Raw genomic sequence first — 23,781 nt, forward strand, 5'->3', positions numbered from 1 at the left:
ATAGTTTAGCAGTGCTGGAGGGAGAAAAGACAGAAGCTGAAAGTTTTAAAACTGCTATTTTCAACCTGAAATGTTTATCAATCAATTTTGCAGCAGCGGAAAACATTTCCCTCCTGCAGGAAGGTGGGGCGGGGAGGAAGCAGAAAAAGACACAAAGGAAGAGATTCCAACAAGTTCAACAATAAATTTTAACAGGACTCACTTTGGTGATGAAATATAGTAGATCAAATCTTGTATGCTGAATGGCAGGAAGTAATGTATTCCAACACTGTAGTATCTATTTAAAGGGACAGCACATGGGAATGCAAGCTGGTGCAGCCATTCTGGAAAACATTATGGAGGTTCCTAAAAAAACTGAAAATAGAACTACCCTACGACCCAGCAATTGCACTACTAGGCATTTATCCAAGGGATACAGGTGTGCTATTTCGAAGGGACACATGCACCCCCATGTTTATAGCAACACTATCAACAATAGCCAAAGTATGGAAAGAGCCCAAATGTCCATCGATGGATGAATGGATAAAGAAGATGTGGTGTGTGTGTGTGTGTGTGTGTGTGTGTGTGTGTGTATACACACACACACACACACACACACACACACACACACACAATGGAGTATTACTCGGCAATCAAAAAGAATGAAATCTTGCCATTTGCAACTATGTGGATGAAACTGGAGGGTATTATGCTAAGTGAAATTAGTCAGAGAAAGACAAAAATCATATAACTTCACTCCTATGAGGACTTTAAGAGACAAAACAGATGAACATAAAGGAAGGGAAGCAAAAATAATATAAAAACAGGGAGAGGGACAAAGCAGAAGAGACTCATAAATATGGAAAACAAACTGAGGGTTACAGGAGGGGTTGTGGAAGGGGGGATGTGCTAAATGGGTAAGGGGCACTAAGGAATCTACTCCTGAAATCATTGTTGCACTATATGCTAACTAATTTGGATGTAAATGTTAAAAAATAAAAAATAAAAAAAGTTAAAAAATAAATAAGTAAAGGGACAGCACAAATAAAACTTATATGAAAGCTTCTAGAGTACAAATTGCTAAGTCAACGTTACTACACTTAAAAATTAGTTTTTGCGGCGGGGTGGGGGGACCTCCTGGGTGGCTCAGTCAGTTAAGCATCTGACTCGATTTCAGCTCAGGTCATGATCTCACAGTTCTTGAGATTGAGCCCTGTGATGGGCTCTATGCTGACAGTGCAGAGCCTGCTTGGGATTCTCTCTCTCCCCCTCTCTCAACCTCTGCCCCATTCTCTCTCCCTCTCTCTGTCAAATTAAATAAATAAGCTTTAAAAAAAGAATTAGTATTTTTCAGAAGCTTAATTGCCCAATGTATCTCAGGGAATTAAAAAAGAAGAACACTGAGTGTCCCCTAATTTATTTCTATTCCCAGCTGACATGTGGCTTGCCCACAGGTGGCCATTTCCTGCCTCTTTGCTGGGATGTCCCACACTCTTCAAAACTAGGAAAGGGTAAACTAACAGCATGTGGCATCTTTGACATGCCTGGCATGAGTGGGCTAGCCACTTTCAAATCTTACTTCATTGATTTTTCTCAAGAATCCCAAATATGGTATCATCTCCAGTTTACCAATGAGGAAGCTATGTGTCCAAGATCACAGGAGTAATAAAATAGTGAGGCCAGGTTGGAACTCATGGCTATTCAACTCCAAAACTCACACTCCTTCCTTTGTACCCCGCCCAACTACATAGGAACACTAAGAGTACAGATGCGCCAAAGAAGATCTTCGCTGCCTGCACTAGGTACCAAGGAATGGTTGTAATGGTTGTAATTCACATCGCCTACCTCTATCAATGAACACTCTATTTCTGAAGATTTATTCTGCTTGTTCTCCAAGGGCCTAAGTGGCCCCGGAGTGCTTCTACCAAACTACCAAACTGAGCACATCCTAAAGACATGCCCACAAAACTCTTCCTTATTCTCCATCAAGTCTCTGCACTCCAACCACCACCATCAAAAAACAGACGCACCAACCACTGCATTTCTTTTAATTGCCTTCTGGACCAAAATGGTACCAAGAAAGAAAAAAATCACGCGGACAATTTCTGTTACCTTACTAAAGATAGGTGACCATCTCACTGCGGTCCCTAAATGCACATATAGCAACACCGGCAGCATTTTCAAAACTGTGCAGAAGGCAGAGTTTGACAGGAAGCATCCCAGCTGTGGTAACTGACTGTTTGCCATAAGAGCTACTAGGTGAACCCTGTGCAGAACATTTAAAAATGTCATTATAAGGAAACACAGTCACAATCTTCCCCTCCAACAAAAATATTTTCAATAAACAGCCTAGAATGTTCTCTCTTCCTCCTGTCTCCCAACGCCCAATCCCATCACTTTCAGGAAAGCTCACCTGATTAGTACCCGTCTACTCTAAATAGCTCCTTTATCCTGAATTCCCAGATTCTCCTTTATTGCTGAATTATCAAATAACGGTTTGTGCTGGTTTGTGAGATTTTAAGCCATTTCACAAGGACTGGACTCTGTCGAGGGTATACAGAGCCATTGGACAATTTCTGCTCTCAGGAAGGTGAGCCACACTGAACAGAGAGGGATAACAAGCCACATACTGTACCACATAAGAGATTTGGGGAGCACAAAAGAAAGGGGTAGGGAAAGAAGTTCAGGAAAGGCCTCAGGTAAGAGGTAGCATTTCAATGGGTTCTAGATGCTGAGTTGGATTTCCTCAAAGAAAACTTTGTAAAGAGGGATGAAGATTTAGTAGATATAGGAGTTGAATTGTGGCCCCCCAAAAAGATATGTTGAAGTCCTAACTTCCAGTACTCAGAATGTGACCTTATTTGGAAATAGGGTTGTTGCAATTAGATACGATGAGGTCATACTGGAGCAGGGTGGGCCCTTAGTTCAATACAACTAGTACCCTTACAAGAAGACACCCATGTGAACATAGGGACACACAGGAGAACGCCATGTGACAATAGTCAGATTTGAAAGATGCAGCTACAAGCCAAGGAACACTAAGGAGTACTTGCAAAATACCAGAACCTGGGAATAGGCAAGGAAGGATTCTCTCTTACAGGTTTCAGAGGGAGCATGGCTCTGCCCACACCATGATTCTGACTTTCAGCCTTCAGAATAGAGACAATACATTTCTGTTTTTTAAGTCACCCATTATGTAGTAACTCTATTATGGCAGCCCTAAGAAACTAATGCAATAGGGGATTGGAAGAAAGAGGAAAAAAACAAGATGTGGTGAAAGGCAACCACAGAAGATATTCACAAAATGACTTTCTGTAACTTGCAGACCTATGCCCTACTTTACTTTGCTCACCTCAGCATCCTCCCCTCTGCATCCAAAGGGTTCTCTGGCTTTACCTCACTTCCCTGCAGCCTGTCCTTAAATGAAGGAGCTGTCTCTCCTTTCACAGGCTAGACCTGCTACCTTGCTTTAATTACTTGAATCCAAGGACTTCCCATTCATCATTTCTATGTTTTACTCCAATTATTTCATACCTCCATTGTCTGCTGAGTAAACCACAGATAACTTCCTACAATTCCACTTTCCCTCTTCCCAATCCCCACAGGCTGACTTCCCATCTTTTCTATTTAAAAGAAGCCTAGGGTAGATTCCTCCACTCTCTCACTGCCCATTCACAACTCAACCTTTCATTCAATGACCTCTCCTGACCTGCCTATGGAAACAGTTATGGAAGGATGGCTGGTCAGTCTGCCTGATCACTGACTCTTACAGACACTATCGTTTTCACTTTCCACAATATTTTTGTATTGCTTCACATGAACATCCACTTTCCCCCTACATGAAATGCTCTCTTCTTCTGGCTCCTGGAAGAACACACTGTTCTCCACTCACCTCCCTGACTGCTCCTTTCCTGTTTCCTTTCTTGGTCAAGATCATTTTGGTGCTCCTTTCCCATGTCACCACTGTACTTTGTACTGACCTCTGTTATGGCAGTTCTGCCCTATACCTTCAGTCAGTCAGAGCTTACCTTCGAACACCATTACACTGCTCCACATGAAGGGTAAAGGCCTTACCATGGTATGTGTGGTGGAGTCCTAATTCCTCAGTCTCATTACCTGTGCTATTGTTGTCATACATTCTAAAAAGTAGGTTAGGGGACACCTGGGTGGCTCACTCAGTTGGGCATACAACTCTTGGTTTTGGTTCAGGTCACGATCTCACAGTTTGTGAGTTCAAACCCCGCATTAGGCTCTGTGTTGGCAGCTCAGAGCCTGCTTGAGTTTCTCCCTCTCTCCCTCTATCCCTCCCCCCAACCCCCTCTCAAAATAAATAAACTTGTTTTTAAGTTACAAATATACAATACAGTGCAACTATTTTGCTTTGAACAATGTTCTTTTAGAATTAAAAGTAGGAAAAATTGAATTTTTCAATTCAATTACCTTCATTTATTTCATACCCAGTGTTCTTCATTTCTCTGTAGAGACCCAGAATTCTATCTGGTATCATAATCCTACTGCCTAAAGACCTTTCTTTAACATTTCATGTAGCATTGATGAGCTGGCAATGAATTTCCAGTTTTTGTTTGAGGAAATCTTTCATTCTCTTTCATTTTTGAAATAGATTTTCACTAGGCATAGAATTCTGGGTTGACAGCTCTTTGCTTTTAGCACTTTAAAAAATGTCACTTCATTATATTCTAACTTGCATAGTTTCTGAACAGGGATAATTCTTATCTTTGTTCCTCTGTAATGTGTCCTTTTCTCTCTGGCTGCCTTTAGGATTTTCTTCTTTAGGATTTTCTCCTTTTTTTAATTTTTAATTTTTATTTTTTGGTTGATAAACGTATGAGTATTATTTGCCTAGGTGTGTTTTGTTTTGGTATATTCATCCTGATTGGTATTATCTGAGTTTCTTGGGTCTGTGATTTGGTGTCACTAATTTTGCGAACTTCTCAGCCATTATTTCTCCAAATATTTTTTGCCTTCCCCACTCTATCTTCCATCTCCTTCTGGTGATCCAATAAAGTATACGTTCGACTGTCTGATACCATCCTGCTGGTCTTGGATGTTCTTTTTGTTTCGTTCTGTTGTTGGTTTTACTTTTTTTCTCTTTGTGCTTCAGTTTGGGTAATTTCTGTTGCCCCACAGGATCTTGCCCATTGTCCACCATTTCTATTACAGCAGTTAGTCTATTTAATCATAGTTATTTTAAAGTCCCTGCCAGATAGTTCCAACATCCGTGACATATCCAGTCTGATTCTAATGATTGCTTTGTCTCCTGTTTTTTGTTTTTGTGGCTTTCTTTTGTCTTTTCATATGCCTCATAGTTGTTTTTGTTTTTGTTTTTTTAAGTTTGGGCATCTTAGATAAGAGAGTAGAGGCGAGGTAAATATTTTTTTAATGCCTGGAAATGTGCACGCCTTTCCTTCTGCCTGGCCTTGAGTGTCAGGGTTTGCACTAATCTAATCGGGAGCTGGGCTGGCTTAGAAGTCTGTTGTTGCTGTGGTGATCCTCAGTGACCCACAGGCTAGTCATACCCTGTGCTCAGTCTATTTTATACACTGAATGCCAGTCTATTTGTTTTTCAATGATTGCTGCACCCTTGGCCTTCAATCTTTTCTTTTCACCATGCCCACAGAGAAAGTCTGCCTCTTGCAAATTAGTTACTACCTCATGCTTGTTACCCTGGTGGTGGAGTAGGGATAGAGAGTGTCCTCTGTTATTCTGATTTGTCCCCAATGTTAGGCAGGTACCATATCCCTGAATCTTGGGGAAGATGGCCTATTCGGTGATCCTGCCCATCCCTCAGTAACCCTGCCCTCTCCTGAGTTCAGAGTCCTGAATCCAGCTTGTAATCTTGCCCCTCCCCCACCAGGGTTGAGGGTTTTTTTTTTTTTTTCCTGTTTTCTTCCCCAGCTACAGAAAGATTTTACCAGTGCCCAAAAGATGATGGTGTTTGTTGCCTCTCTCCCAAAACAAAGCTTCTGTTCTATATAGGAGATACAAAAGAAATCTAGGCAAAATTTCTTGCCCTTTTCAGAGCAGCTGCTGTTTCTTCTCCTGGTTCAGCTCCACAGAGAACACTTTCCCTGGACTTTCTCAAACTTTTCTGTGAGTGACTAGCATAGTTCGTGGAGAAAAACTTGCAAGAGGGTACAAACACCCCCCCCCCATGTTTGCAACCCCGAGGGCTTCCCTCACTTTCGCCAGTGCTCACTCAGCCAGCCTGCACCATTCTCCAGTCACCCTGGCTGAATTCCTCTTCAGTAGCTCACACAGTGCGTTAGTGCTTGTGTCTCATCCCTCCCTGCAAACGCCCACCTCTCTCTATGTTCTGGATCTTGCACCCTCAGTACTATCTTTGGCTCAAGAACAGTTGTTAACTTGCTCTTTGTCCAGTTTTTTTTTTCACTGTAAGGTTGAGAGCAAAGTGCTTTCCAGATCTTTCCATCCCTCTGCATCTTCAACTGGAAAATGAAATACCTCTTTGCATTTTCAACCTATTCACTCCACCAAGAATGACCTTTTTACTCACAGACATATGTATCTGTGCTATGCAGATGTTTGGGGTTTTGTATATAATTATCATCCTAAGAAATAACTGCTTTTGGCAGGGAAGAGGAATGGAATGAGCTTAGTTACTGAGTCCCAAGCACAGTGCTTGATGCTTTTGCATTTTCTAATTTAAGCCTCATAACTTAAAAGGTATCTATATTATGAACCAAATTTGTGGCATGAGGGAACTGAAGCTCAGTAACTTGCTGAAGGTCACATAACTGCTAAGTGGCAAAGTTGAGATTCAAGTCTGGATCCTCCAAAGGCTATTCTCAGCATCCGGCTCTGCCCCACCAGCTCTACTGGGCCTGGCCAACCTGTGTGGCCAACTGCACAGTGGTTTCTGTTCACAGTGAACATGGAGGCCACTTGACACAAACTTTTGTGACCATAAAGAAGGAGGTTCATAAGGCCTTGGGCTGGGACTTGGGAGCTGCCTGGTGAAATGCCCACACCCTTTCAGAAAGGCCATTATAGAAACACCACATGTAGGGGCACCTGAGTGGCCCAGTCAGTTAAGCATTCCACTCCTGATTCTGGCTCACAGCAGGATCTTGAGGTTCATGAGTTTGAGCCCCGTGTCAGGATCCGCACTGACAGCACAGAGCCTGTTTGGGATTCTCTCTCTCCCTCTCTCTGTCTCTGCTCCTCTCCAGCTCACATGTGCTCACTTGCTCTCTCTTTCTCTCTCTCTCTCAAAATAAATAAATAAACAGGGGCACCTGGGTGGCTCAGTCAGTTAAGCATCCAACTTCAGCTCAGGTCATGAGTTCACTGGTGAGTTCAAGCCCCGCATCAGGCTCTGTGCTATTAGCTCAGAGCCTGGAGCTGCTTTGGATTCTGTCTCCTTCTCCCCACAGCAACCCTCCCCCTCCCCCCGCCCCACTCACTCTTTGTCTCTCAAATGTAAAATAAAATATAAAAAAAATTTTTTTAATAAATAGACATTAAAAAAAGAAGAAGAAAGAAACACAGCATCTAGTCCAAACCCTCAGGATCCATCCTCACCGCCAGGTCTCAGAGTGTGTGCCTGGCAGGCAAGTGGGAGGGATAGGCCACCAGTTGAGTGGCCACTGAGGACTGAGCATGCCTCACAACCACAGGGAAAGTCTGTGTAGGACTGAGCTTCCCTTTACCCCTCCTCATGTCACCCCACCAGGCGCACTAAGTCACTAATGAGCAACTTTAATTTCCTTGGAGGAAGCCACTGCCATTGTATCTCATTCAATACAGGTTCAAGGGAAAGTTACTTTGTGTGACAGAAGCGAGGTACAACAAATTTACTGTGTGGCTGCTGCCATGGCCGATATAACAAAGGATTGTTCCAGGGGGTCACAGAGACAGAGAGCACGTAAGAGGAGATTACTGACAATGTGGCAGCACAACGGCCTTTCAAGTCTCAAGGCTACGAGTTCACTGCCAGGTCTCCAGACTCTGTGTGTACAGTATATGGATATTGACAAATGCAACAAATTCTATAATCACCACCACAATACCTTAAAAAACAGTCCCACTACTGCAAACATTCCCTTCAAGTTCCTCTTTGTGTCGTTTTGGGATTAGGATAACACCAAACAGCTAGCAGGCCCTGGTTCCCAGGACCCAATTCCCTGAGTTCTCGATCGGGACCAAGTTAGCCACAACCCCACCTTGGTTGCCCAGGAACCATAAACCCATACCATATTCCTGTAGACTATTTTCTTCAAGGCAAGAGACCATTTCTAGTTTCTCACTCTTTAATCCCAAAAGGGTTCCTTAATCTAGCCTCGGGCACTGCTATGTAGCAGGCACCAATATCCCCAAGGCCCAGGAGCCCTACAACAGCCCCTGCCCTGTCCACCCAGTCAGAGATTGGAGCATCATGAGCCTCAGCTAACTCTCTCCCTGGAGCTGCAGGGCTCAGTGCCAACGGTCCACATTTATGATGCCTGAAAGGTTCAGAACATAAAAGGCTTTAATTTCTTATCCATTTTCCTGTTGACAAAGTGAAAGCCAAACAGTGAAACTGGAACAAATGTGCACAGTTCCTATGCTGCGTGCACAATTCCTGTGCTGTGTACACAGTTCCTGTGCCATGTGTACAATCCGTATGCTTCAGAAATGCATGGTCACCAGAAATGCATCTGTGTTTTTAAAATAATCCAATTGAGCACATTCTCTTTTCTTTTTTCTTGCCATCAGTGTACTGTTTTTATTTTATATGAACTTATAATTATCATAGGCAATGTTTTCCCATCATGAATACTTAGTAATTCTTTTAATGTTTATTTATTTTTGAGAGAGAGAGACAGACAGAGTGTGACCAGAGGAGGAGGGGCAGAGAAAAGAGGGAGACACAGAATCCAAAGCAGGCTCCAGGCTCCAAGCTGTCAGCACAGAGCCAGATACGGGGTTCAAATCCTCAAACCATGAAATCATGACCTGAGTGGAAGTCAGATGCTTAACTGACTGAGCCACCCAGGAGCCCCAAGTACTTAGCAATTTTCAAAAACACTGCTTTGATCATGTTACTTCCCTGCCCCAAAACACTTCACAGTTTGCCATTGTTTACCTGATAAAGTCCAAACCATTTAGCCATCCCTAAATTTGCCCACATTGCCTCCCGTGATGCCTCCATACAAAGCTATGCTCTGATTCCACAGGACTTTTTTCCAAACTACCCCCTACCCCCTCTGCAAGTGTGGCCCCATGAAACCCTCTCAGGCTAAGAAGAAGAATGAATTTCCTCCCTTACCTAGATTTCTATAATCCACACTCTTCATCAGCCCAAGCCAGCTTGAGCTGTTATGGCTGTTGACAGACCTCTCTGCCCTACAAGATCTCCCAGGATCAGAAAGAGTTGAGGGGCACCTGGGTGGCTCAGTCAGTTAAGCATCTACTTCCTCAGGTCACAATCTCACAGTCCATGAGTTTGAGCCCCGCATCAAGCTCTCTGCTGACAGCTCAGAGCCTGGAGCCTGCTTCAGATTCTGTGTTTCCCTCTCTGCCCCTTTCCCACTCACACTCTGTCTCTCACAAATGAATAAATGTTAAAGAAAAATTTTAAAAGAAAGAAAGAAAGAAAGAAAGAAAGAAAGAAAGAAAGAAAGAAAGAGTTGAGCTTCTCCTAAGTAGCTGTCTTTGCCTTACTGACACTGTGAACTGGATAAATAATTCTTTTCCTCTTACCTGCTCACTGTTAAAAAGCTGAAAGCTAAATTTGTCTCCTATGTCTAGCAAAATATACAGGACCCTGTGGCATAGATTTTGTATAGTAACTTAAACTTGAGCTCTGGCTAAAATCATAAGCCCTACCCTTATTTTTTTCTTTGACTCATTTGTCTTTCTGACTTGTTTTATGTTGCTACATGTATATATGTTTCTAGAGGAAGGATGAGAATGTATAAGAAAGTGAAATTCATTCCTGACCATGCTGGCACAGACATCCTGCACTCTCCACGATACAAAGTTGGCAAGGGGCAGTTTACATGCTGATATTTGTCATTATATGAAGATGTCCCTGGAAGTAAGTCATTATATGAAGATGTCCCTGGAAGTAAGTCAGTCAGGCTGCTGCTGTTACAACCAACCAGGATTCATAAGATACTTAACCCTGCTGCGGTAAACAACACTGAAGCCCTGATCCAGCCACAAGTCAGAAATTTCCCATTGCATTAAGATATTTTCAGAAAAACTGCAAGAATATCCATACTTGCCAAAGCCATCTACGTGCGACCCCTATCAAAATCCCAATGGCATTTTTCATTGAAATAGAAAAAACAATCCCGGGGTGCCTGGGTGGCTCAATCGATTATGTGTCAGACTTTGGCTCAGGTCATGATCTCACAGTTTGTGGGTTCAACCCCCACATCAGGCTTTGTGCTGACAGCTCAGAGCCTGGAGCCTGCTTTGGATTCTGTGTCTCCCTCTCTCTCTGCCCCTCCCCTGCTTGCTTGCTCTCTCTCAAAAATAAATAAAAGCATTTTTTTTAATTTTTAAAAAAAGAAAACAAAAAACAATCCTAAAATTCATACAGAACCAGAACAGACCTCAAAAAACTAAAGCAATCTTGAACCAGAAAAACAAAGGCATCACACTTCCTGATTTTAAACTATATTACAAAGCTATAGTAATGGGGGAAAAAGTATGGTATTGGTATAAAAACAAAAACAGATATCAAAGGAACAGCATACAGAGCCCAGAAATAAACCCATGCTTAACAGTGAATGAATTTTTGACAAAGGTGCCACCAATTCACAATGGGGGAAAAGAGTCTCTTTAAATGTTTATTAATTGATTTTGAGAGAAAGAGAGAGAACATGAGCAGGGGAGGAGCAGAGAGAGAGACAGAGACAGAATCTCAAGCAGGCTCTACACTGTGGCTATGCGTGGAGCCTGACACAGGGCTCCATCTCACAACCATGAGGTCATGACCTGAGCTGAAATCAAGAGCTGGACACTTAACTGACTGAGCCACCCAGGTGCCCTAGGACAATCTCTTTAATAAATGGTGCTAGGAAAACTGGATATCCATATACAAAAGAATGAAATTGGACCCCTATCTTATACCATACACAGAGATTAACTCAAAATGGATTAAAGACTAAAATTTAATACCTAAAATATAAAACTCCTAGAAAGAAAGAAAATCTTATTTACAATAGTATCAAAAACAATAAAATATTTAGGAATAAATTTAACCAAGGTGGTGAAAGGTCTGTATAGTAAAAACTATAAGAACTTAGTGGAAGAAATTAAAGATGACACAAATGGAAAGATACCGTGTGTTCACAGATAGGAGGAATTTATATGGTCAACATGTCACCTGTTACCCAAAGCCATCTATAGATTCAATGTAATCCCCATCAAAATTCCAACAGCATTCTTCACAGAAATAGAAAAAGTATCCTAAAATTTATATGGAGCCAAAAAAGACCCAATCCTGAGAAAGAAGAACTCAGCTAGAGGCAACATACTTCCTGATTTCAGATTATATTATGAAGCAATAGTGATCAAAACAGTATAGCACTGACATAAAAATGGACCAATGGAACAGTATATAGAGAGCCTAGAAATAAACCCACATATATACAATCAATTAATATGTATCAAAGGAGCCATGAATACTCAGTGGGGAAAGGATAGTCTCTTTAATAAATGGTACTGGGAAAAATGGACAACCGCGTGAATGAGATTAGATCCCTATCTTACACCACTCATAAAAATTAACTTGAAATGGCTTAAAGACTTAAATTTAATGCCTAAAACCACAAAACTCCTAGAAGAAAACATAGGAGAAAAACTTCTGGGCATCGGTCTTGGCAGCAATTTCCCAACACGACAGACATGAAAAGCAAACGCAACTTTTGCAAAATAAACAAGTGGAATTATGTCAAACGAAAAAGTTTCTGCACAGCAAGGAAAACAAACAACAAAATGTAAAGGCAATCTGCAGAATGGGAGAAAATATTTGCAAGCCACATATCTGATCAAGAATATCCAAAATATATAAAGAATTCTTATAACACAACAGCAAAAAATTAAGTAACCTGATTTAAAAATGGGGTTTAGGAGCGCCTGGGTGGCTCAGTCGGTTAAGCGGCTGACTTCAGCTCAGGTCATGATCTCGCGGTCTGTGAGTTCGAGCCCCGCGTCGGGCTCTGTGCTGACAGCTCAGAGCCTGGAGCCTGTTTCAGATTCTGTGTCTGCCTCTCTCTGGCCCTTCCCCATTCATGCTCTGTCTCTCTCTGTCTCAAAAATAAATAAACGTTAAAAAAAAATTAATAAATAGATAAATAAATAAATAAATAAATAAAAATGGGGTTTATTCAGAACAAAAATTTTTCCAAAGAACATTCAGATAGCCAGCAGGTACATAAAAAGATGCTCAACATCACTTATCATCAGTGAAATGCAAATAAAAACCACAATGAGGTGTCACCTTACATCTGCAAAGATGTCTATTATCAAAAAAACAAGAGATAATAAATTCTGGCAAGGATGTAAAGAAGAGAGAACCCTTGTATGCTGTTGGTGGGAAAGTAAACTGGTATAGCCATTACGCAAAACAGAATGGAGTTTCCTCAAAAAATTAAAAAACAATATATCCCAGCAATCCTACATCTAGGTATATATCCAGAGAAAATGAAATCACTATCTTGAAAATATATCTGCATCGCAAATTTATTCACAATAGCCAAGATGGGAACAACCTGCATGTCCACTGATGGATGAATCAAGAAAATGTGGTATGTATTTTACTTTTTTTTAATGTTTATTTTTGAAAGAGAGAGAGAGAGAGAGACAGAGCATGAGTAGGGGAGGGGCAGAGAGAGAGGGAGACACAGAATCTGAAGCAGGCTCCAGGCTCTGAGCTGTCAGCACAGAGCCTGATGCAGCGTTTGAACTCACAAACCATAAGATCATGACCTGAGCCAAAGTTGGACACTTAACTGACTAAGCCACCCAGGCAGCCCTTGTAGTATGTATTATATATATATATATACATATATATATATGTATATATATACATATATATATACATATATATACACACACACACACATATACATGTGTATATATATATTCAATATTACATATAAAACTGTATTTATACATATAAAAATATATAAATATATAAAGTATACACACAATGGAATATAATACATCCATAAAAAAGAAGGCAGTCCTACCATTTGCAGCCACATGGACAAACCTGGAGGGCATTCATACTAAGTGAAATAAGCCAAATAGAGAAAGACAAATACTATATGGTATCACACGTGCAGAATCTTAAAAACAACAACAACAACAAAGGAACTCATATCACAGAAACAGTAGAATAGTGGTTTCTAGGCACTGGTGGGGGAGGTGGGTAGGGGGATGGGAGACGGTTGGTCAAACAGAACAAACTTCCAGTTATAAGAGGAGTAAGTTTTAAGGACACAGCATGCTGACTATAATTAATAACACTGTATTATACACTTGAAATCTGCCAAAGGAATAGATTTTAGGTATTCTCACACACACACAAAAAGGTAACTATGTGAGGTGAGAGATGTAAATAAACTCAATTGTAGGAATCCTTTCATATTGTGTGTATATATATCAAATAATCACATTGTATACTTTAAATATATTACAATTTTATTTGTCAACTAAACCTCAGCACAGCTGGGGTCAATAAAAGAAAAACTACAAGACAATGAATGCCAAAAGTTAAATGCTCAAATATCCTCGGATGATGGTAAAAGCAGGCTTCAGCAAAACTCCCCGTGCTGTTACCAGGTCTAGACCTTGATCTTCCCTCTGGCTACACAGCTTCTTGTCCACTGTTAAAGCCGCTCATTCAACAAGTGTTTATTTGAGTCACTTCCCTGTGGGAATATGCCTGGCAATGCTAGCTGCCTACATTCTCCTCCCTCCTTTACCAACAGAACCCCAACTTGGCTCCAGGCAGCAATGTATCCTCCTTAAAAAACAAACAAAAACAACTTCATTTCCGACTCACTCTTGCAGCTAAGGACAACCTACTTCCAGCCAGTGAGATGTGAGCAGAAGCCGACTGGTTGAGGCCTTCCAGGAAAGCTCTCCTATTGCTAATAACAAGAGAAGAACACTCAGCTGGTCTATACCTTTGACCTCACCATTCCCTTTCCTACTGCCTGAAAGACAGATGTACTGACAGGGGTACAAGAGCCATTTTGTAAACCTGAGTAGAAAGCTAAAGGATCCTGGGAGCTACCATGCCAGTCCTGGATCACTGCCTCTGCACTTCTTGCTGCATAAGAAAAATAAACCCCCATATTTCAAGCCAGAGTTTTAGGTCTTCTAGTACACAGAGCCAAACTCAATTCCTAAGTGATGCAGGGAAGTGGTGTGTTCAATAATAAGAGAGATAAATAAGACCTAATCCCAGCCCTCAAATGGTTATAATCTATCAAGGGGAGATAAGAAACTCAGAGGAATAATCATAATACCAGATGGAACGTGACAAGCACATGAGCCATAGCTGGGGTGCTAAGAGAGTTCAGAGCAGGGAGAAATGGCTTCTAGCTAAAAGCACTGAAATTGGGCCACTCTGCACTAAAATCTGACATTTATCTCACCTGGAGAGACACTATTCTCCAGTGTCTTTATTCCAAGAGAATAAATCTCTACCAATGGAACCGCACGCATCTGAGCTTCTTAAGGAGTATTTTCAAGTGGTGGCTCCCCTTCCACGGACAGGACTGAGGACTGTGGCTGTGCCAGGTGTGGGCCTGGGAATGTGTCACTCTGATTCTCTCTCTCCACTCCCTCCCCCTCCCCTGTCCATCTGCCCACTTTTTCTGAGAGTCCTAAATATGTGCTTTCAGGGCCTAAAGGGGAAAAACTTTCCTCCATCTCTCTCCAGATGATTCTGGTGCTGCTGGCTCTTGCCCAAGAATGCCCTGGCAGAGGATTTGGGTTGCATGTTTTAAACCATCATAACAAAAGCCTTGATAAGGATTCTGAACCTAATGCCTGCACTGTGCAAAGGCCTCTAGGCCTTCTGAGCTCATCTCCTGTAGGAGCTGGACAGCAAGGACATCCACAAAAACACACCAACAGGTTTGCAGCACTGTTTTCCAGATAACATACAGGCTGGGCAGTATACAGGGGTCATGAGAAACAGCCACTAAAATGTGTACCCAGCCCTCTCCCTGCTGGAACTTGGCCACCTTGAAATGTTCCCTGCTGGGTTCTAGACTCAAGGTTGGTGCCCACGAACCACATGAGAGATATCTGCCATGTCTTCCGCGTGGAATCACTCGGTGAGTCCTCTGTCACTGGCGATCTCCACGACCTGCACCCCCTACAAGAGCATACTGGCCTCTCTCTCTCTCCCACTCCAAGTCCCTGACTTACTCATAATCCCAAATGGGGGAGCCACCTTTCATCCCCACACTGTGCTCCACGCAGGCCATAAGCAGGGGCTGCTCTGTGCCTTCTGCATCCCCACCTCTACCCTACACACCATTCAGTATTCACACCCTCTCTTTTAAAAAGTGCCACTGCACACTGGGACTGGGCCCCAAGTTCATCAGGCCAGGCCAGACAGAGGGCAACGTGCTAGGCATAAATCCCACCTCACCCTCAGAGCTGACGATGGTGGCTAACTCTCAGGGCCATCCTGCTTGGTCCACACTCTTTCTCTGGAGGTTCCTTGGTCCTCCTTGTAAACAACACCCTGCAGACCACAAAACTGGTCATCCAGATGCCCGGAACAAGCCAAGACCTCAAGCCCTCTGCCTTTGCCAACCCCACCCCACACATATAAAAGGATTCTAATCCAAAAACAATGGAAAGCACAGCTTTCACTATGAAATCAGTAACTACAAAAATATTTTACCCAAAACACATAGGCTGTAACAAGTCAACAGAATTCTGTTTGTCACCCAAAAGATTAAATTTGAAAAGAGCAATGTCTTCTTACCATATCACATAGTCAAAAAATATCATGCACTATATTGAAAGCATATTTACATCTAATGAGCTAGACTACATGTGCAAATTAATATATGCTAATTGTCTTTGGCTGTTTCTTTTACATAAAGTCAGTATTTTTATGGATCATTAAATGTATCCCTTAGCATATTAATTTCAAAAGAAAAATTAATAGCTATAAAAATAAATTCCCTGGCACAACCAATATAAAGATTTAGAACTAAAAATGTTGCTATAATAGAGTATCTTAACATGCTGGCTACCAAACACATAGTAAGTCTCCAATTCAAGAAAAAATAAAGTTTGCATCAAATTCTTTTCTGTGTGTGATTTAAAGCTGGGTTAACTGAGTTTGGCTGAAGTGCTTACATTGGAATCCATACATTTTGAATGGTTTAAAATAAGTATCTATTGATGTCTTTTTTTACAATCGGATGAGAAAAAGAACATAAAAACCAAGAGGGCAGCAAAAAGAATCAGGCCTTGAGGCCCGCTGACTGCTCTCTCCCAGAAATTGACACAGCACAGTGTCTGGCACAGAATGGGGCTCAAAACTTTTATATAAATGAATGAATGAATGAATGAATGAATGAACTGTTCACAGTAATCTATGATGCCTTTAGCTAATAAACATAATACTAACAGCTAAAATTTCTTAAATACTTACTATGTACCAAGTACCCTAAAATGGAGGTAGTCTCCTCGATTCACAGATAAGAAAACTGAGGCCCAGCAAGCTTAAGTAATATACACAAGTGACAGAGCCAAGATACAAATGCATGTGTGGCCACGAAACTGTCAACACCATCTACACATCACTTCCGTAACCTAGTGCCCACAGGCGGTTACTCGGGGTGTGCAGATATGAGCCTGTGGCCACCAGATACAACCTGGGACCACAACCAGATACCTCCAGCCATCCCACAGGAGGGCCACACAGCTCTTAGGATTCACCCCAGTCCAGACATGTGGTGGGACACCAACCTTGCACACCCAGAAACCCAGTGAAACCAGCAAGTTTAACTCAGAGTAACCAAGCCTACAGTGCTGCACATGTTTGGAGCACTGATTCTTTGGCGATGGGAAATATCATCACAGGGACCAGCATATTCTCCCGATTAATAAGATCTGTGACCTGGGAAGCTAAGTAATCATCAGAACGCTACTGGGGAAATGAAAACAAGAATGGGTCCAGTCATTTCAACACGTCTTTCCAGAGCAATCGGACTATGTATTTCGTTGGCTGTCATTACCTGCCACAAATCTGTGCTCTGGGGACAAAGTGTAGCAAGGCAATTCCAATGTCGTCTCAAGAGTCTCCCTTCTCAATGTCTCCACGTTAGAGCAATCCTCTTTATTCACTTAGGCTACACTTTAGCTGAAGTCCAGGGAACTCTTCACCTCTTTAAAAAGATAGCATTCTGGGCTCTGACCTGAAGGCCCAACAGACTGATATCAAAATTTAAGGCCAAGTCTTATTTCCCTTATTTTCATGTTTTTATATTTGGGAGGACTTTTGGCATAAGTCTATAGAACTGAAAACAATAGCATACATGTATGTGTTTCATATTTTTAACGTACTAATGAAAGACAAGTTTGCCAATAACAACAATAAAAAAAACCAACCATAAGCACTCTATATTAGCTATCTAGTATAATTCTATCAGTGAGAATGTCACAGCATTTTCATGCTACCCAAATACCAGCTAAAATTCTGAAAAAGAGTAAATGTTTATCTTAAACCTCAAGCTTAGCTGACTGTTGGCCCTCAGGTTAGCAAGAGCAAAAAAAAAAAAAAAAGGAATTTATAAAAACTAGCCACTAACAAGTAGATGCTGCTGAGATAAAAGAAAAAGTGAATGTTGAGGGAGAGGAAGTAAGTCAACCGGTTTATTATGTTTCAAGGGTACAGAGGTCATAGTTAGCTCCTCCCACACTGTGTGACTTTCTTTTTGGAAAAAGTACCTCCTTTGAAAAGCTCATAATTAAGTTTAATGATGCACCTTCACCATTTAGTGGTACTCTACATGAGAAAATTCTATAAACCCTTTGGAAAATTCAAATGCCTATACTGTGATCTATAAACAGTCCTCGTCCCAAATTCAAATGAAAATGAAGACCATAGATTTGATACAGAGCTCTAACATATATAATTCCACTCTTAACCAAAGAGTCTATCTTTAAAGGATAGGAGACTTTTTGATATCAATAGAAGTAGTAATATACTGAGATGCCTGGGTGGTTCAGTCATTTAAGCATCCAACTCTTAATCTCAGCTTGGGTTTTGATCTCAGGGTTGTGAGTTCAAGCCCCACATTGGGCTCCACACTGGGCAAGAAGCCTACCCTAAAAAAATAAATAAAAGAGACAGTAATATACTAACATTTATTTTGTGGAGGGGGGCTTCAAATATCCCATTTCCAAAACCCTAGGATTTTCTGGCTTTTGAGTGCCAAAACCCCCACAATGTGGAGTTTCTGCATAAAACCTCCCTGCTGGCTTCCCAGTGTCCAGTCACCTGTGCAAGGCTTACTCAGGGAAGATGGATCCGGAAACACGCTTGTGTTCATTACCTTGGCTGCTGTGACAAATTACCACCAACTTGATGGCTTAAAACAACACAAATTTACTCTCTTATAATTCTGTTGGTCAGAAGTCCAAAATAGATCTCACTGGGCTAAATCAACAGGTCAGCAGAAACACAGGGTAGAATCTTCTAGGGGAGAATCCATTTCTTTACCTTTTCCCTTTCCAGAAGCCACTTTCATTCTTTGGCTAGTGGCTCCTTCTTCCATCTTCAAAACCAGCAATAGCTGGTTGAGTTTCTCTCACACTGCACCAGTCTGGTTCTGTTTTCTTCAACACATCTTCTTTGACTCTGTTAAGACTAGTGATTGGGGGCACCTGGGTGGCTCAGTCGGTTAAGCATCCAACTCTTGATTTCGGCTCAAGTCACCTTCTTGTAGTTTGTGATTTCGAGCCCCACATCAGGCTCTGAGCTGAGCATGCAGAGCCTGCTTGAAATTTTCTCTCTCCTTCTGCCCCTCCCCCTCTTGTGCTGTCGGGCTCTCTTTCTCTCTCTCTCTCTCAAAATAAATAAACATTTTAAAAAAAGACTAGTGATGACATTGGCCCCACCCACATAATCCAGAATTATCTCCCCATTTCAAGGTCCTTAATCCTAATCACATTGGCAAAACTCTTTTTGCAGGTAACATACTCAGATTCCAGAATGTGGCCATCTTTTTTTTTTTTTTAATGTTTATTTATTTTTGAGAGAGAGACAGACAGAGTGCAAGGCGGGGTGGGGGGGCAGTGCAGAGACAGAGAGAGAGAGACAAAATCCAAAGCAGGCTCCAGGCCCCAAGCTGCCGGCACAGAGCTACCAGCACAGGTACCAACACAGGGCTTGAACCCACAGACTGTGAGATCATGACCTGAGCCGAAGTCTCAGACTTAACCGACTGAGCTCAGACTTAACCAACTGAGCCACCCTGGTGCCCTGAATGTGGCCATCTTTGAGAAGGCATTATTTTGCCTACCAGAAATTTTTTTTTTCAAAAGGGAAGATGACAATTTTTATTGTTATTACAAAAGCAATGTTTTTAACTTCAGTCATTTAAATAATTGCAAGAGCAACTATGGACTTAATCCTCACACAGGCACCACATCAGGCACAGCTACAAATCATAAGAAAAAGCCTTCTTTACCTTGGATCCCCACAGTTCCTAACTAGAGCATTCTGCCATGCTCTGGAATTAGGTTAAAAACCCCAGAAGACCTACTCCATTCCCTTGAATTCTATTTTTTTTTTTTAAATGAGAGTTAGGTATTGACCTGTGCTGTCTAGTAAAAACAAGTCATTAAATCCTGACCTGAGAGGATTAATTATAAATAATCTAATATAATAATATCTAATAAATAAGGGTTGATAAAATGCAATGAAGGTTCAAGGAGTTCCAAACAAGGCATGAATATAAATCTATTCTGCTCAGGTGTCCAGGTTCCACAACCTTGTGGGCTCCACTTCAGACACATTATGTGCTCTGTGTGTCATGCTTACATGACATGACCTTTCAGGGAGGTTAGAGGTTGACATGGGGGGGAGGGTCAAGCAGGAAGGAGGGTGCCCTATATTCCCTTTTTCAGATCTCCAGGCCCACCCTCTGTGAACAGGGAACTTTACCCAGAGTCCCTCTCCAATCCCTACTGCCTCTGATGGGACTTCATCATGATCTTTGACACACAAATTCCAATATTGCGTTTGTCTACCCCTTCATCTCCTCATGACTGCTGCTGTTTAACTTGACCCTGATTTCATTCTTACCCAACAAGCTGCATCAGATCGATTAAACAGAGTTTTCCTTGGACAATCTGAGTAACTGCCCATTTCCAAAAGGGTGGAGAATTCCAAGGCACTAATCTTTTTGGCAAGCATCTCCCAGTGCAGCATACCCTCCATACTAGGGTGTGGTTCTGGAAAGCACAGCTATCAGAACCATTGCCTGTTGGCTGCCCAAGAAAGTAGAGAGTCTCTGGCATGGTTCCAGAAAGCATCTCGATAAATAAGATAGAGCCCAAGACAAGCCACCAATAAACCTGAATTTTTGCACGACTCTGTAGCCATTAGGGAAAGTCATGGGGCCTTGAATTTCTTAACAAAATATTGGTATCCTGCCTGAATTGCCTATATATTAGAAAGCATATGAACTCCACATGTTTGGATTTTAAAAAGTATTATAAATAGTTACAAACTTCAAGATAAGTGAAAATTAAATTTTAACACAACAATATTCAGGACCTTTAATAAATGAAATAGCCCTATGGTCCAAAAATGATACACAATTTAAAAAAAGTATTTAAGACACAAAAAATTGTTAACTGCCTTAATAAATATGGAACATCCATGTAATCTAGTACTATCCAGCTACTTTTGTAAAATGGAAATAATACTTGTTTTTAGAATGGGTATAAAATTACATAAACAATATGTAAGATATATCGCGAGACAATGGAAGGAACATATGTCAAATGTTGGCAGAGATTTCCTCTGGAGAGCAAGTGTGTCAGTTAGAGATCTTTGGTTGCAAACAAGAGGGAGCAATTCTGACTAACTTAAACAAAACAATTCCAGGACCTCAGGGACTGAAATCTTGAACACCAAGCTTGTAAATAAGCAAGAACTAAGGCGGCCAATAGATAAAGGTGGCAACTTGAGGAATTTCCTCACACAGGAAGACCAGTCCAGTGCCACCACCAGGAATGAATGAGCTCCAGCATTTTCAATCTCCTTGTCATTCCCCTCAAATCATTGAAAAGGAAGGTTCTATTGACCCAACTTGGGTCACACACCCACCCCCAGAGCTAGAGGAAGGCATGGCACCTGCTTTTCAACTCCACCAGACACTGTCCGAAGGCGAGAGATGTAATCCCCCCAAAGGAAATCAAAGGGCTTACGGGAAGGAATGGATGATGGACAATTTAAAATAAAAAGTCCACTTTGGTGGAAACAGGAGTGACTTTTTTCTCTTTTTTAAATACATCCTTCACTTGCCTGGTTTCTTATAGTGACGATATGTTATTTATCAAGATAATGATGTTCTTTTTTACACACATGGTGGAGACTGCTGGTTGCCCATCAAACTCAGCTCTCCTCTTTTTCCTAAAACCATGGTTTGATTACATTTCCCATATTTCTTTGCAAGTAGGCATGGCCATGTGACTAAAGTAGGTGCGACTAAGTTCTCTTCAAGAGGAAGGTGTGCAAAAGTGCTGCACACCGCGCCTGGGCCTAGGAGGCCCTCAGGCAGAAGGCAGGCCAGCTACTTCCACGCTTTCTTCCCTTTCCCAATGGGTTGAAGCTGAGCGTGGCCACCACCCAGCTCCCACCATACAGATGACAAGTTCTCCTGGAAAGAGTCTGGGGTCTTTGAAAGACTCCATGCAGCAAAACTACCCTGCTTACCTGGAATGCTCCCCTCAGGCCACATGAGAGGGAAACAAAACCTTCTATTTCCTTCAGCTACTAAAATTATTGTTGAGTCTCTTTGTTGTAACCTCCTGGCCTTATCCTAATTAATACAGTGGAAGCAAGATGTCATGATGAGGGTGACAGCAATTCTACTAGTTATGTTCTAAGACAGTGTATCGAGTAGTGATTAAAGTCTACACTCAGGACAGGCTGCCAGAGCTTAAACCCAGACTCCACCACCAGCTAGAGGCATGGCCTGGGTGAGTTATTTAGCCATTCATTGCCTCTGTTTCCTCATCTGTAAAATGGAGCTAATGTAGTGCCTCTCTGAGAAGGTTGCCATGGGGATTAAGGGAATTAGTCTATGTAAAACACAATAGTGACTAGCACAAAGGTATCACTATTATAATTTCTATGTTATTTCAAGAAGAAGTGGTTTCATTTTTTAGACTTGTATTTCAGCTATTTGACTTGAAAAAAATTAACACATCTACAAGTCAGCCCTAAAAATAAAAAGTAAACAAGGACAAAGGCTAAAATATCAAGGATTCTTTCTTTGTATAACAAGAATTATTTGTGCTATCGTGAGAATGAGCTGTTTAAGAAACCCAAAGAAAAGCCTAAGCACATCGGTGCAAGCTGAAGGTAGCAACTTACTCAAAATTCTTCCGCTTTGGGGTTCTGGGAGTTTAGGTCAGACTTTTCATCTTATTTGCACAGACTCGTTCTAATCTGAGCGCACACACATACACACCCTCATTGATTTAGAGGCCACATGCTCACTCTACATTTCAGCCTACGATTTATGCAGTCGTGGAATAAAGTGCTATTCATTCAATGAAGGGCCACGCTGCCGCGGCATAAAAAGGTGGCTTGTTAATTCATTTCTCAAGTTTTAATACTTTCTTACAATTTCTACCAAAAATTCTGGAATGTTTTTAGGTGTATATTACTGCACTGTGGAAAAAATTAACCCCTTCCTTGATCCCAGGAGACTTAACTGACATTTAGCCTGGGCATTTCAAGAAGATGAAAGAAATGATTAAAATAAAATTGTCCTTCAAGCAAGTGGCCAGGTTTCTAAGGAGCTAGGGGTTACAAATGTCATGTTACTAAATGAGTTTACTAAGGGAAGATTTTTAACTGCTCCCTTTCTTTTTTTCTCTTTTAAGCCGAGTATATTTCCCCAAGGCAATTAACACAAACTTCCTCTATTCCTTTTTACAAAATATCTCATGGATGTTTCCATCACGGTATAAACCAGTTGAATTTGACCTATGGGATTCAACTAAGTGTGAGATGAAATGTACCACCATCACAAGGAAGGAAAGTAACAAATGCACACACCCGGAAGACTGTGGGTGTGTTAAACCCAGGGAGTTAAATAGCACAAAAGAACACATGGAGTTGAGGAGTCGCCACTCATTTATGCACGTGTATGTTTTTCTGCTTACCTGTCACGTCACTGGGTGCATATTTCCAGAGTGCTTGCTTATGTGCAAACTGGCACCCATCCCTATCCACTGTTCTTCATGCCTCTAAGGGGCAGAATTTAGGTCCAATGGGTAGAAACTGTAGAAAACACATGGAAAACTTTCAAGTTGAGCCACCCAGATTCAGAATGGACTCCTTGTAAAGTAGGGGTTTGCTGTCCCCAGAAGAATTCAAACAGACTGGACAATGCAGGGTGCTGTAGAGAGGCTTCAGTATCACGGGGCTAGCTAGAAGATACAGGTTCCTCTCAGCTTAGAGAGAGTAGGGCCTTAGCAGGCCAAAATGAAAGGCAATCTAACACTGCTTTTCTCCTCAGCCACCCAGCCCAGGAGCAG

The 23,781-nt window shown here is 41.6% G+C and overlaps 1 protein-coding gene across 11 annotated transcripts in view; it reads right to left on the reverse strand.

Annotated features, from left to right (window-relative positions):
* CSGALNACT1 (chondroitin sulfate N-acetylgalactosaminyltransferase 1) overlaps positions 1–23,781 on the reverse strand; it is a 341,281-nt gene that overhangs the window by 293,741 nt on the left and 23,759 nt on the right. For 6 of the 11 annotated variants that reach the window (XM_027071734.2, XM_053216493.1, XM_053216494.1 and 3 more), the window contains exon 2: positions 203–323. The exons of the other annotated variants lie outside the window; for them this stretch is intronic. The gene's annotated coding sequence lies outside the window, so the exon portion shown is untranslated. The remainder of the gene's footprint in view (positions 1–202; positions 324–23,781) is intronic. 11 annotated transcript variants of the gene reach the window in all.

This window comes from Acinonyx jubatus, chromosome B1 (genome assembly GCF_027475565.1).
Source record: "Acinonyx jubatus isolate Ajub_Pintada_27869175 chromosome B1, VMU_Ajub_asm_v1.0, whole genome shotgun sequence".
In the NCBI taxonomy this organism is placed as follows: Eukaryota; Metazoa; Chordata; class Mammalia; order Carnivora; family Felidae; genus Acinonyx; species Acinonyx jubatus.